General features: G+C 44.1%; 1 protein-coding gene across 3 annotated transcripts in view; it reads right to left on the bottom strand.

Annotated features, from left to right (window-relative positions):
- Nucleotides 1–12530, bottom strand: part of GNB1L (G protein subunit beta 1 like) — a 48901-nt gene extending 36371 nt beyond the window's left edge. The window contains exon 1 of one of the 3 annotated variants that reach the window (XM_074554670.1): nt 12391–12530. The gene's annotated coding sequence lies outside the window, so the exon portion shown is untranslated. Of the gene's footprint in view, nt 1–11712; nt 12006–12390 lie in introns of those variants that run through there. The other 2 variants (XM_074554673.1, XM_074554672.1) reach the window with 2 other exon arrangements.
- Nucleotides 12531–12822: the final 292 nt, after the last annotated feature.

The following is a 12822-nucleotide window of genomic DNA, read 5'->3' as shown; positions in this document are numbered from 1 at the left end:
TCAAAAGTCTCCCTATGAACAAAGCCCATATTGTCTGATTAAAGCAAAGAATGTTTTTGTTAATATGCTTAATGTTATCTGAAAAAAAAAAGCATACAGAAGACTTCTACAGATATCTTTTACAAAAAACCTCCACCCAAACACATATTAAAGAACTTTTCTGTGTCCTATATTAAAGTAAAATACTGATTTCCAATTTTTACTTTGCAGGTCCCCTCCACATGCTACAGATGAAATAAAAGAGTGAGCTGCTATGCCAGAAGCAGAAGCCTGAAGCCCATGGGGAGTTGGGCAGGCACTGAACTGAGTGCCTGGGGAGGATGCTCCAAAGTCCAGCTCTGAGTGTCACTAAAGCTCAGTGCCTGGAACAGGGACCATGACCCAAATTCTGGGTCCCTGAGCTGTGGATGTGGTTGGCCCCAAGTCCCTGGTGATTCATTGGTTCAGTTTGGCCTACCTGGAACTTGCACAAACATCTCAGTAGCACACAGTACTGGAGCATGAAGAAACTACTCAGCTGCAGCTCCCTGCACACTTGGCCTGCACACCTTCCTGCCAGAGCACTCATGGCACCACACAGCCTCACTGCACCTGGATAGCTCTTCCCTTCTGAGATAACCAAAACTCACTGCCAACAAAAATAAACACACAAACTTAAAATTCATTCTCCAAGTTGTACATTTTCCAAACAAATGCCATGTTAGTGACATGCACAGTAACAGGCAGGCATTTGACTATCAATGGATCAGACTTAAAAACACATTAATATTTCAGGTATCAACAATGGAGAATTAACCATTTTTTTCTTGATTATTCTTATGAGAATTCAATGAACTAACAATAAAACTCTTTCAAAGCAGAACATAGTGTGGTACTGTATGGCAGAAAAAAATGTCCTGCAAGGTCCCATCTGGCCTAGTACCTGACGTCCAGCAGTGCCATGCTATCTAGAGGAACTGCTTAGGGAAAAGAAGAAGCCTGGATGCTTTTGGGGTCCATTCCTCCTGCCCCCCACACCTCCCATGCACAATGATGTTACAGGACACACAACTTCACTGTCCATTTGCAGTTCTGTTCTATCTATCTGACCTCTTCTGAACCTGCTGATATCCTTGCCTTTGCTACCTACCATGGCAAAAAAATTCACTACCTGGAGTTCCAAAAAATGAAGGACTGCCTTCTTTTCTTTGTTTTAAATCTGATCTCCTACCTTCACTGAGTGCCCTCTAGTTCCTCACATTGCAGAATTTGGAGGGCAGCAGTTTCACATCTGGCTTTTTCATCACTTTCATGATTTTGTAAATCTCAGCGATAAATATCTGTCTTTCTCTAAACTGAAGAGTACCAGACTTCTCAATGTCTCATATGACAGCTGCAGTTCCCCAAATTGTTTCAATTGCCATTTTCTGCACCATCTGTAACTCCAGTAAATCCATCTGGAAAAGCAGAGAACTGAACACAGTACTTCTAATATGAGGCCAATGAGCTTTTCTTAGTAGCACAGTGACATCCTTTATGAGATAAATCTTGACTCATGTCAAAAATCCCAAGTCACTTTCAAAAGAAAAGTTATTACTTTGTACAACAGAGATAATTCCAGCTAATACACCTGGCACAGGAAGTTATCTTTGTTCTCAATAGTTTGGGATTTCTCCTGCAGAGCAAGCCAGCAGAGAAAAGGCTAAGTGTAAGTGTACTGTCCAAGGAGCTACATCCGGAAGAAACAGCATAATATGTGAATAGCACTTCCTGAAACACCTAGACTTCCTGGAATTACCAGTTAAAATCCCAGAGGAATTGATAACGTTCTCTGACAACCCAAGCCTAGCAGACTGCTGCCCAACACCACTGTGTACCTTTCAGGGAAGAATTTTAAAGGTCTTATCTGCTCTATATAAATGCTTGAGAACTCTGGTCCATTTTTATACCTATATGCCCTGTAGCTTCCCCTGCTGATGTGGGCCAAAATTCCTCTTATCAATCATGCTAGGAGCTGCTTCTCTCCATTCTCAGCTACATCCATTTAAATGGTATATTCTACAGTACAACAAATCCTTCCCTATTCTAAGTTTACTTTGTATTAAGCAGAAATCTTGAAGTGGCAATGGGTTGCATTGGTTTTCATTTAATGTCATTAACTTCCATGGAAGTGTTTGGGTCAAAGAGAGGCAGCAACTATAAAAGCATATGTGCATTTGTGCACAATGTAATCTCAAATGAAAACAGAAATCAGAGTCCAGCAGCAGGAACAAAAGGAAATATATCTTTGTTCCAGCTGCATGAGCCACCCAAGCACTGAGAACAGTGCTGACATCTCCCTGGGACTGTGTGTGAGTGACAGCACTGCAACGGAACCACAACCCTGCCTCGGCCTCACTTCGGCCACCACGTGCCCAGGTCAAACTGGCAATGAGCTCGATGGATCCCAGGGCATTTTCTCTCAAGAGCAGAGAGAAAGATGAGGCCCCATGGCCCAGTGCAGTCCTCACAAGAATGAGGTCTGGGCTTCACGACATGCTTAGCAAACAACCTCTGCAAAGCATATACTCATTTTTTAGATACTGCAAATTAAAATGTTTTATAGGAATGCACTTCTGCAGTTTCCTCAGTTCCCTCTAAGGTTCAAAATATTTACAAACATCACTATTTACACGAAGGTAGTACCACTAAACTAACAGTGATTTTAAAGAGATTACTTGCACAGTGAAGATGTTCAAACACATTGTCAATGGCTGTGGCATATTAACTCACCAACTGACTTCAGCTCTCTCAGAAGAGAAAAGTCTTCATTAGAATGTGTTTTGTATAAAACCAGGCTACAGTTTAACCTGCAAGGTCTCTGGTATGTTCCTTTCTCAAATCTGCAAGTACTAGTTTCATGGAAGAAGTCTGTGCCAAAGTATATTATACCTACTATGGCAATAAATTCTTCATGGATGAGGTTTTACACATAAATTACCTTCATTTGCAGTCTCTGAATGCTCTTCTAAATTTTATGGGATAATATGAATTATGAGCACCCATGTATTTCTTGTAGCTATATTGTGAGACATATTTTTTCTACTAGTTGCAAAAGATTATGCAAGTGAGTAATACTGTACATCTCTCTCCCTCCACCCTCACTGAACAAATGTGATAACACAAACCAGTCAGTTGCTTATGAGAAGTGTTTGGTATGCTATAAAGATATGTATGTATTAGTTAGTCTAACTAGGATTAAATGTAAATCACATGGTTAAACAAAAGCACTAAATATATCAGAAAGGTTTTTCCTATATAATCTTAGGTTTCTTAACCTTGGTTATTTCTTGGTTTAGTTATTGGGTACATTTATGGTTTGGCAAAATAACTGTTTTTAAATAAACTCTACATTTAAAAAGGACAATTTATATTTATTTGAAGTTACCATTGTAATTTTTACAAAACTTGGCTGGGTTTCAGTGGCTGGGCTTTAGGTATTTTGCTGGTTCTGCTGGATTTCTAAAACCCTAGAGAACTGGGAATGGAAGAGTCTGTTCACTGTTATTATAAGTCTCTAACAAACACTGTTGGTGACCACTGGAACCTAAATCCTAGCCATTCTTCATATATCTGTTGAAGACTGGGGGCTTTGGACTCAGTTCACACATAATTTTTGCCTCAGAAGCAAGGTTCCAGGTTTCCACAGGAGCTCTAATTTCACAAATCACTAGAAACATGAACTGGCAAACAGTACCTGGACTCGAATTCTACAAATTGCTCTTACCCCACTATCTGAAACAGCTTAGTAGTTTCAAAGGTGTCATAGGAACAGGTCCAGGATCAGTCATTGTTCCCAAAGGACCCATCACTGGTCAGGTGTAGTGAACAGCACCCACTCCCAGGCACTGAAGCTGAGGCCAAAGCCAGCAGGAACGGAACGTGCTGTGGGAACACTTGCCCTGCTCCCACGACAGCCGGGGAAGGATCAGGCAAGAAGGCTCATAACAAGATCAGACAAAGGAGAAAACACTGAATCATGTTAAAGTAATTACCAGAAAATAAGACTTCTGCAAAATATTTGCAATCAGCTCGCTGGAGCCTTCAGGCTCAGTCTTGCACGGGGCTGCCTGTAGCAGCACCACCCCAGGACGCGCTCCAGGAAGAGCGGGTGACTCAGGCGCAGTTCCTCCCTGGCTCCTTCCTCTGCATGCACAACAAACAACTGCAGCCTGTCCCACTGCCACCGGGAGCAGCCTGGCAGCACAGACAGACAGACAGACAGCCAGCCCTGCTCCCCTCTGCCTGCCCTGCTGCTGGGACAGGCAGGGCACACAGACCCCACTGGCTCTGCACCCCAGCGTCTCTCCTGTCCCGTCTCCCCACACCCAAAGCTGCGCACTACAGCGGCCATATGGGACACATTTACTTCTCACTGCTGCCCTGGGGTGCTCCTAGGAACAGGAACAATCTAGCACGGAGATAGCATCAGCATGGAAGAGAAGAGAATCCTAGTTAGGAAGAACATATGTCGTCACTAGATAATGATAACCACATTTAATGGGCACAAGCATGAAGGCATGAATTTCAGAGATTTCCCCCTTGTTTTAAAAAATAGGGGCTTATTATAAAAATGCTCAATTACACCATCAGGCACTATACAATATTTATGATTAAAAAATCACTATAATTAAATGCTAAGTGCTGAATTCAATTATTTAGCAGTGGAGCAATAAAATAAGCAAATACCTTTAAAATGTTATTTTTATAGACAAATCGCAGAGTACAAAAGTAGCTAAAAAATTACCTGTTAGGACCTTAGACATCCCATAGTAAGACTTAAGCTGAAAGCATTCTCCGATCCATTTTTCTGTGCAAGCTTACAGTGGAGCTAGTATATGGGAAAAGAGTGAATTCCTGCCCTGACTGGGTTACTTACCATATCACCTTAGAATGAGACACTTAGGAAAAACAAAGACATATAAAGAGGCTAAAAATAGTGAAGATCTGAAGCAGTGAGGCAGTTCAATCCACAGGAGCCATGTCTGCACATGCCCCTCCACTGAAGGACCTAGGCTGTGTTGATTAGTGTTGGAAAACCTTGGAAGATTATATTAAAAATATATTTTAAATTGAAAGAAATAGTTCCAAAACATAATGTTTCTTGAGAAATAGCATTCGATCACTAGAAATCAAGGGCATTCCCAGTAGATAGTCTAAATAATCTACCTGTCATAGACAGCAGAAAAAAGGCTTCCACATTAAATATTATTACCTCTGTTCTGGGGCCCAGTAACACTCCTGGGTAATTGGTGATAAAAACAACCAGCAAGCAGGAGTGAAGCTGTGGCAAAGCAGGTGCTGTGCTGTCCTGACCAGGGACAGGACTCTGTCAGTCAGTGGTACCAAAGTGGCCGTGCCACCTTCCTTTCTTTTTGGTGTAACTGATGTTACATCAGGGAAAGAACTCCAGCACATCTCCAAATTTGCAAGGCTCAAGTGCTGTCATGTGCCAGATTCACCATTACAGGGCAAAATAATGGATGGACGTGAGCTCCTAGACTGCCTTCACTCCAGCTGTTACCTTGCAGAAGTTGGGATGGATGACACTCTAAAATTCTTCTCATTTGGTATTACACTAAGAATTCTTCTGTCAAAAAAAAAGATGCAGCCCACTTTCATTCATATTTCTGACAAACTTTTGCTTTTCTTGATAGATTTTCAGCTAAAGCAAATACTGAGTTAGATTTCTAGTTCAAACGAAATGTCCTATAAACAAAATACAGCTAATTATTCCTTGCTTCCTTACATCCTTCTTGTTTACCAAGAACAAAACAAAACTTGTTGAAGAACACATTTAAGGCAAGAACAATGAGCATTCCCAACCCCACAGTTCCATTTTTATTGCAAATAAAACAACCCTGAAGGTCTTCCATTAGCTTCAGAGGCTGGGAAGGAGTGGGAAGAATGATGTGTTACACTACAGTGGAGGAAGTACACACGCCAGCTGGAAAAATGGACTATAAAAAGCTTCTCTTACACAAACATGAGGAAGCAACCAACACCCTCAATTGTTGAAGTGAAAGCAGGGAGGCCTAAACACACTACTAGAAAAAAATTAAATTAAAAAAGTTCTGCAGTGTGTCACATGTTCCCAATTACTCTCAGATTTGAGAGCCTGGTTCGATAAGGTCCAACTGCTACCAAGAGCAAAAGAGCACAAACGCTGTGGAGCTGGGGCAGGCTGGAGACCCTGCTCACACTGTACCCTGGTTTTTTGGCACAGCACTATGGACTCTGTCCCTCTCTGCAACCTACTGCAAGTTGGGTGAGGAGCCCTCTGCCCCTGGAACAGAGGATCAGAGTGCAAAGCCAGGCCACAGAGCTGCACTGCAGGAAAGGTGGTGCCACCAGGACAACACTTCTGCTCCAAGGGCCTTTCCCAGCCAGCAGCACCCCCAGCTGCATGTCAGGAACACGTCCCCTCCAGTCACCAGAGGAGCGTGGTTCACCCAGCTCAGAACCAGGGCAAGAATCCCAAGTACAGCTTCAGAAGGTGAAACAGGCTCATTACAGAAGAGGAGATTTATTAAAACAAAGAGCTGAATACTGGCAGGACAGAGATGCAAATTCCAACAAGGCAGACTGAGCAAAAAGGAGGTGGACAGTAAAGTTGGCCACACTGATTTTAAATCCTTTGGAGAGATTCCTTCCTGGCCCTCTGCACTGGGCAACACTCATTTGGAACAGCCATCCCCAGTACAGGCTCATGCACTTCCCTGCCCAAAGAAACAGTCCCACACACCACAGTGTTCTGATCCCTGGCACCATAAAGCCTCTAAGAGGTACAACCAAAAGAGAGCTCCCACAATGATCTACTGCCACTTCAGTGGTCTCCTATTTTTCCATTAAGGTCATTTCCCTTGTCCATGAACATATATTGACTCATGGCATTTAGCAAAGTCACAACCCTCTAGTTCCAGAGCTTGAACTTGTCAGCAATTATTTAGTGAATGTAATGGAGCTAGGTCAGAATGCAGACACCCAACCCAGTGATTCTACCAGTGCTCACAAAGCATTCCCTCCCCAGCAGCCACTGTGTGAAAGGACATTAAAGGTTGAGGTTTGGGTGTGCAATGAACCTGTACCTTCAAACTGATTTCACTTTGAAATACCACGTGGTTTGGGTATCTACCACTTGTAAATGACTACAAATCAAAACCAGAGATGCCATCACACAAAATTCAAATGGAAGCTTTTACTCAAGCCCACATTCTCTCCTGCCCCCAGAACACAAAATGTTTTGGAATTTTGGAAAGTAACAAGAAACACACTAAACACCTGGACATCACAGACCTACCAATCTGGGATAGAAGTGCAGTCTTCTTCCCCTGCTGCTTTCTTAGGGAAGGTGTTATCATTGCTGTGCCCAGAACACACAGACAGCAGCACAGCTTAGCACCTCAAACACCAGGAGAGCCAACACAGGAGAAACCAGCCTGCTTTGTCCCTGGCATTAATGGTCAAAGCACAACAGGAATCTGGACTCTTGAACATGTTTTCTTTACTCTGCAGAAGGCACATGAAGGAGTTCTGAAAGGCCATTCTCCCCCTGATTTCAAAGTGAGAATCCATGGCTTTACAGAGCTCTGCTCAGAGGCGGCTCTGAGGAACCTCATTCCTGCATGGCTCCTATGCTCCCACCTTTATGTCTGTGCTCACTGTATCTCATTGTCTGGGTGGGTTTGTGGTTGGCTGCTGATGTTTTTTTCACATTCAGTGTGTCCATGGGTCTTTCCACAGCTCACACTGTGTACATTTAAAGTCCTTGATAAATTTTGTTGGCAGCCCTACTTTTCCCACCTTCTAACACTGAGTAGGACAGTTCTTCTCTTAGACAGTCTCACTGCTTTCTCACAGCAAAACTGGCACTGTGGACTGCCAACTGACTCCTAATAATTTATTTCTGTGCACAGCATCATACAATTCTACAACGTGAATTAAGAAAAAAAATAATCCTCAAATCTTACATAATTCTCATTTTTCTAGAGGTCAAGAAGTTCCTTTTTTGATATTCAAACTGTCAGTGATAGAAACTTGCATTTTAAGAAGAGGCAAGCAGAAATTTCTCATCAAGTGAACACGTTGTGCTTTGCTTCTGGGCGCACATTACAGTGTCTTTTTCGCATCACACCTACTCTACTAAATATACAAAACACTGTGCAAGTGATAGTTTTGTCAGCCACCAGCTAATCAAATGAAAAATTATTAGCCTTAGAAAAATAATAAAAGCAGAAGCCAGCTGTGCATTTGCTGGATGAAAATCCCAGTGTCTCCCATGTTAGCTCACGTGTATTTCAATTTCTGGGAAGAAAATAATGGGAGTTTCTCCACCCTTTCTCATGTGAGCCATAAAACAGATTTATTACCTAGGATATATTCTGTGTTTTCTCCTGAGGAATAAAGAAAGTGGTGGAACAAGTTCATTTTTTTCCCTTCTAAAACAAGGATTTTCTTTATAATAAACACAGAGCTTAATTTTGGTATCATATGGCCCTTCTATTTAATGCTCTGGTCACACTTTTTGCCTTTCTAAATCTTGAATTGTTGCATTTTCATTTCAGTGGGGAATCTACAGCTGCTCCAGCTGTTTGAGTGTGAAAAGTCTGTCCTAAGAATCCTATCTGGTGTTTTAGAGCAAAATCCTTCCTCCCCTGAATCAAAGAAATTTAGCATCTACTGAAAAACTATGGAATAACTAAAACAAAGAAAAAAAGAAAAGCCAAGCATTAGTCTGTTTCATTAGTCTGAAACATTAGTTTCTTTTTCAAATAGTTCTTGCTCCGCTTTACCTTACACTCAGCTGTCACCCAGCGGCTCTGGGAAACTCAGGCTGCAGACCCAGAGGTTTAGGACAGGGTTGCATCTCATCTGGGAAGGTTATCCTGCACAAACAACTATTTTTTTACTGTAATGGTCACCTTATGACCTTTAAAAATAAATCATGAGAAAGAAGATTTGCTAACTAAAAGTTTTTTTTTTTTCTCTTAAAACTCTTAATTTGCTCACAGTATCATGTTACGGTTCTGAAGACGTGTGCTGGTAAATCCATTCACAGAAAAGGTGACTTCCTCTGCAACTTTCGCTTTTGAGATGCAGAAGAGATGATTCCTATTTCAAACACTCCTGAATCATTTATATAGCCTGGATCCTCCAGTTTAGAGCTCTGGCAACTTTCAAGCTAAGATGTCCCTTTTTTAAATGACATCCAGTAACATGGCTTTTTGAAGTAAATCTGTTGACTCTGATATTTGTAGCCTAAATGTGTTCTGCAGTCTCCCATCGCTAACCAGCACCTCTTGTTTCATGAGTCACTTTCCCCAACACGGCCAACCTGACGTCTCTCAAAGTTTCAGTTCTTTCAAATAATCCCATGATCTATGAGCGTTTACACCAAGTCATAAATGCCAGTGAGACAATTTTTGAAATGATGAGCATTAGCTGTATATAATTAAAATGTACCATAGGAAGTGCATTCATTACAGTTGTGAAATTATTTATTGCTTATGAAAATTAAAAAAAAAAAAAGCACTTTTAATGATACGACTGTGCCAGCACAGAGCTCAAAAGGAAACTGGCTTGCTTGGGCAAAAAATTGTGCAGGTTTTTATTGAAGATTCGTTTAATTCTCATTGTTCTGTGATCACTTACACTGCTCCACAGAGACCAGTAATCTGGAAACTAAAACTCCAGTAGCTGAAGAGTTTTCAACCTATTACTAATTTGAAATCCTTCATTTGTACCACCAAGTATATTTTAGTGCAGTCAAACTGCATTCTAACAAAGAGAGCATAAATGCATCCCCACAGACATTCCGGGAGGGAAAACACTGTTATTGCCACTAGACACCTTGTTCCTTTATAAAAACATACAACAAACATGTAATACTGTGTTGAGATTCCAAGTTTGTACAGAAGTATCAGCACTACAACTTGAAAGGGGTATCCAAAAAGCAAAGTTCAATCTTTTTTTAATCAAGTTTGTCTCCATAAAGGCAGAAATAGCACTAGCATGCATGCATAATCTAACTGCAAGAAGACAATTTATTACAGACGAGAAGTCATAGTAGCTATTTTATCCCAATGAAGACAGTGCTTCATAGAATATAATTTTAAAAAATCAGAATCCTCAGGGTTAAATTTCCCATCTAAGCTAAGTAGCAATGTCTGGTTTACAGTCACTACTGATCCAATGAAACAGTACATTGTTATGGCTGAGCTTGCAGAGAAATAGCACTCAAATTAAAAATAAGACCTATACAAACACAAAGCATAATACAGCCTGATGTACTTTGTGGTACAGAGCCAAAAAACTGTGTCTCTTTAGAATGTAATAACATATACGGGTCAGTAATTCAGCAGTTCTTTGCAAAAAGAAACTCACAGTATTCTAAAATGTTCAGAAAAGGCGTAAACGTACTTAGTCAACACATCTGCTCCTTAAATACCTTACAATTCCAACATCGTAATTGCAGTGCTTAAAAATAAGTCTCCCCACCAATTAACCAAAATCAGACAATCTATCTGATATTAGAAACAGGCATCTATTCCAGTGCATGCACCAACATAATTTCCATCCGCAGAATCTTTATAACTGATATCACACATCCAAGCCAGAATAAACAGAGTTAGATTTGCTGATTGCAGGGTATTTTTAAAACAAGAAAAAACTAGTTTACCTGTAAATCAATGGAAACATTAATAGGTTTCATTAAAAAACAAGAAGTTGCTCCAGTAGCTTTTTAAAAATCTAGTAATTTAGTTGCAAATAAATTTTTAAGGATTCCTTACACTTCCTGTCACTTAGGCTGACAGGACACATTTTTAGTAACATTTCCCAGTTACAGAGCCCTCTCTAAAAGCCTCACAGAAATGCTGCTAAAATTGTGGGTTTCTGGAAGGAGCTTCAGAAGGATGAAAGAGACTGTACTAAAAACTGTGGCAAAATGCTCCTCAAAACAATTCCCAGAGGAAAAAGTTACATACATATTTCCATCCCGTGTGGTGTGTATTTTCCAGAGTACACACCATGCTTGCTTTTCACCTTTTTCATTACAAGATGAAGCTGCTGAATCTGGAACCGGGATTGTTTCCTACTGGCATTTCAAGGAGTTGTACAAGGCAGTTTCGCTATTTTAAACAACCAGCACTACTGAGGAGAAAAACACAGCAACAGAAGCCCCTGCCGGAGGTCAGTCCCGCGCAGCGTCCCCCGGGCGCTGCGGGACGCGCTGGGCACACCGCGGCCGCCGGGGACGGGCGCTGCCCAACGCGGGCCCGCGCTGCCGCCAGAGGGCGCCAGGGAGCGAGCCCAGACCCGGCCCATCAGAGCCAGAGCTCTGACCAGTTGATAAATACAACATTATTTTCCACATTACCACACTGCACTTGACAACAATATGTTTTCTTTTGTAAATGCTTCTAACTGAAAGGTATTAAAACACTTTTAGGTATTCCTGAGGACTGCCACTACTCTTTTGCAAATGGGGGGGAGAGACCCACCTGAGGCTGTGCCTTCCTTCGACAGGACCGCCCTCAGTACTCGGCCAATGCTGTTCCTGCCTTACCTCCGTCTGCTCAAGCAGTGTAGTGTCGCTTAAATACCTAAAATACCTATTTCTGTCGGTCACAAAAGTACCGGGATTATTATAGGGAGTGGTAAAATTCAGTAAACTAGAACTGTGAGCTCCATTACCGCTGATATTGATGTCTGATGGGGTGTATCCTGACCTCAAGGCACACACACTGTATCACTGCTGCCAGAGGAGCACCTGCGCGGCCTGTCCAGGCAAACTGCTGCGGAGCATCAAGGAGATGCAGGCCGTAATCAAATATCACTTTTTTTCTAACAGGTACCTCACGTCAGCCACAGATATGACACCTCCCTCACTGTGCTGGCCTCTTCCCACCCCTGCTGGAGCGGAGCTGTGTGGGGCTCAGCAGGGCCGTGCAAGGCTCTGAGAGGCCATGAATGGGTATGAGGGGCCGTGCGGGGCTCTGAGGGGCCGTGCGGGGCCCCAAGTGCCTCTGAGGGGCCGTGAGTGGCTCTGAGGGGCCGTGCGGAGCCATAAGTGCCTCTGAGGAGCCACAAGAGCCTCTGAGGGGCCGCGCGGAGCTGTGAGGAGCCCTCAGGTGCCGCGCCCCGCGGGCGGTGGGTCACGTTGCCTCCGTCGCGCGCCCCGCACGCGGCGGCCGAGCCTCCAGGAGCCGTTGCCCTGGTGACGCCCCACGCGTGCGCACAGCACCGCCGCCTCCTCCGGCCCGTGAGGCGGCGCCGCGCCGGTGACAACAGAGCCCTCTTAGCCTGATCCGACCCCACCGCCACGCCCGCGGCCGAGCGCGGGGTTCCCCCGTCCTCCCTTCCCCCGCTCACCGAGAACTCTTCCGCCCGGCGGGGCGGGTGCGTGGTAGCGATTATTCGGCGATCCCCGCGGGAACCAGGCGGATACGGAGGAATGCCGAGCCCCGCGCGTGACGTTACGGGTTAGCGGGAGGTGCGCACGCGCTGTCGGTCCCGGTGGCCGCTGGCCCCGGCTGGCCGGGACCGAGCGCGGCTCAGCTCGGGGGGCTCGGTTAGGGGCTCCCCCAGCGCCGGCGGCGGCACCGGCAGGCAACGCAGCCCTGCCCCGCTCCGAGGGTCCTGCGAGGGGCTTAGCGCCTGCCCGCTTCCTCACGCTCCGTAACCGGAAGGACCCGGCCTTCACCGGGAGCCCGAGCGTGTCACTGCCCCGTGGAGCCCGGGAAGGGCCGGGCCGGGCCGGGCTGTCGCTGCCACCAGCCCGTGTGTGGCTCGGGCGATTCCCCC

This window comes from Zonotrichia albicollis, chromosome 18 (genome assembly GCF_047830755.1).
Source record: "Zonotrichia albicollis isolate bZonAlb1 chromosome 18, bZonAlb1.hap1, whole genome shotgun sequence".
Classification (NCBI taxonomy): domain Eukaryota; kingdom Metazoa; phylum Chordata; class Aves; order Passeriformes; family Passerellidae; genus Zonotrichia; species Zonotrichia albicollis.
This window is presented reverse-complemented; position numbering and strand designations above follow the sequence as displayed.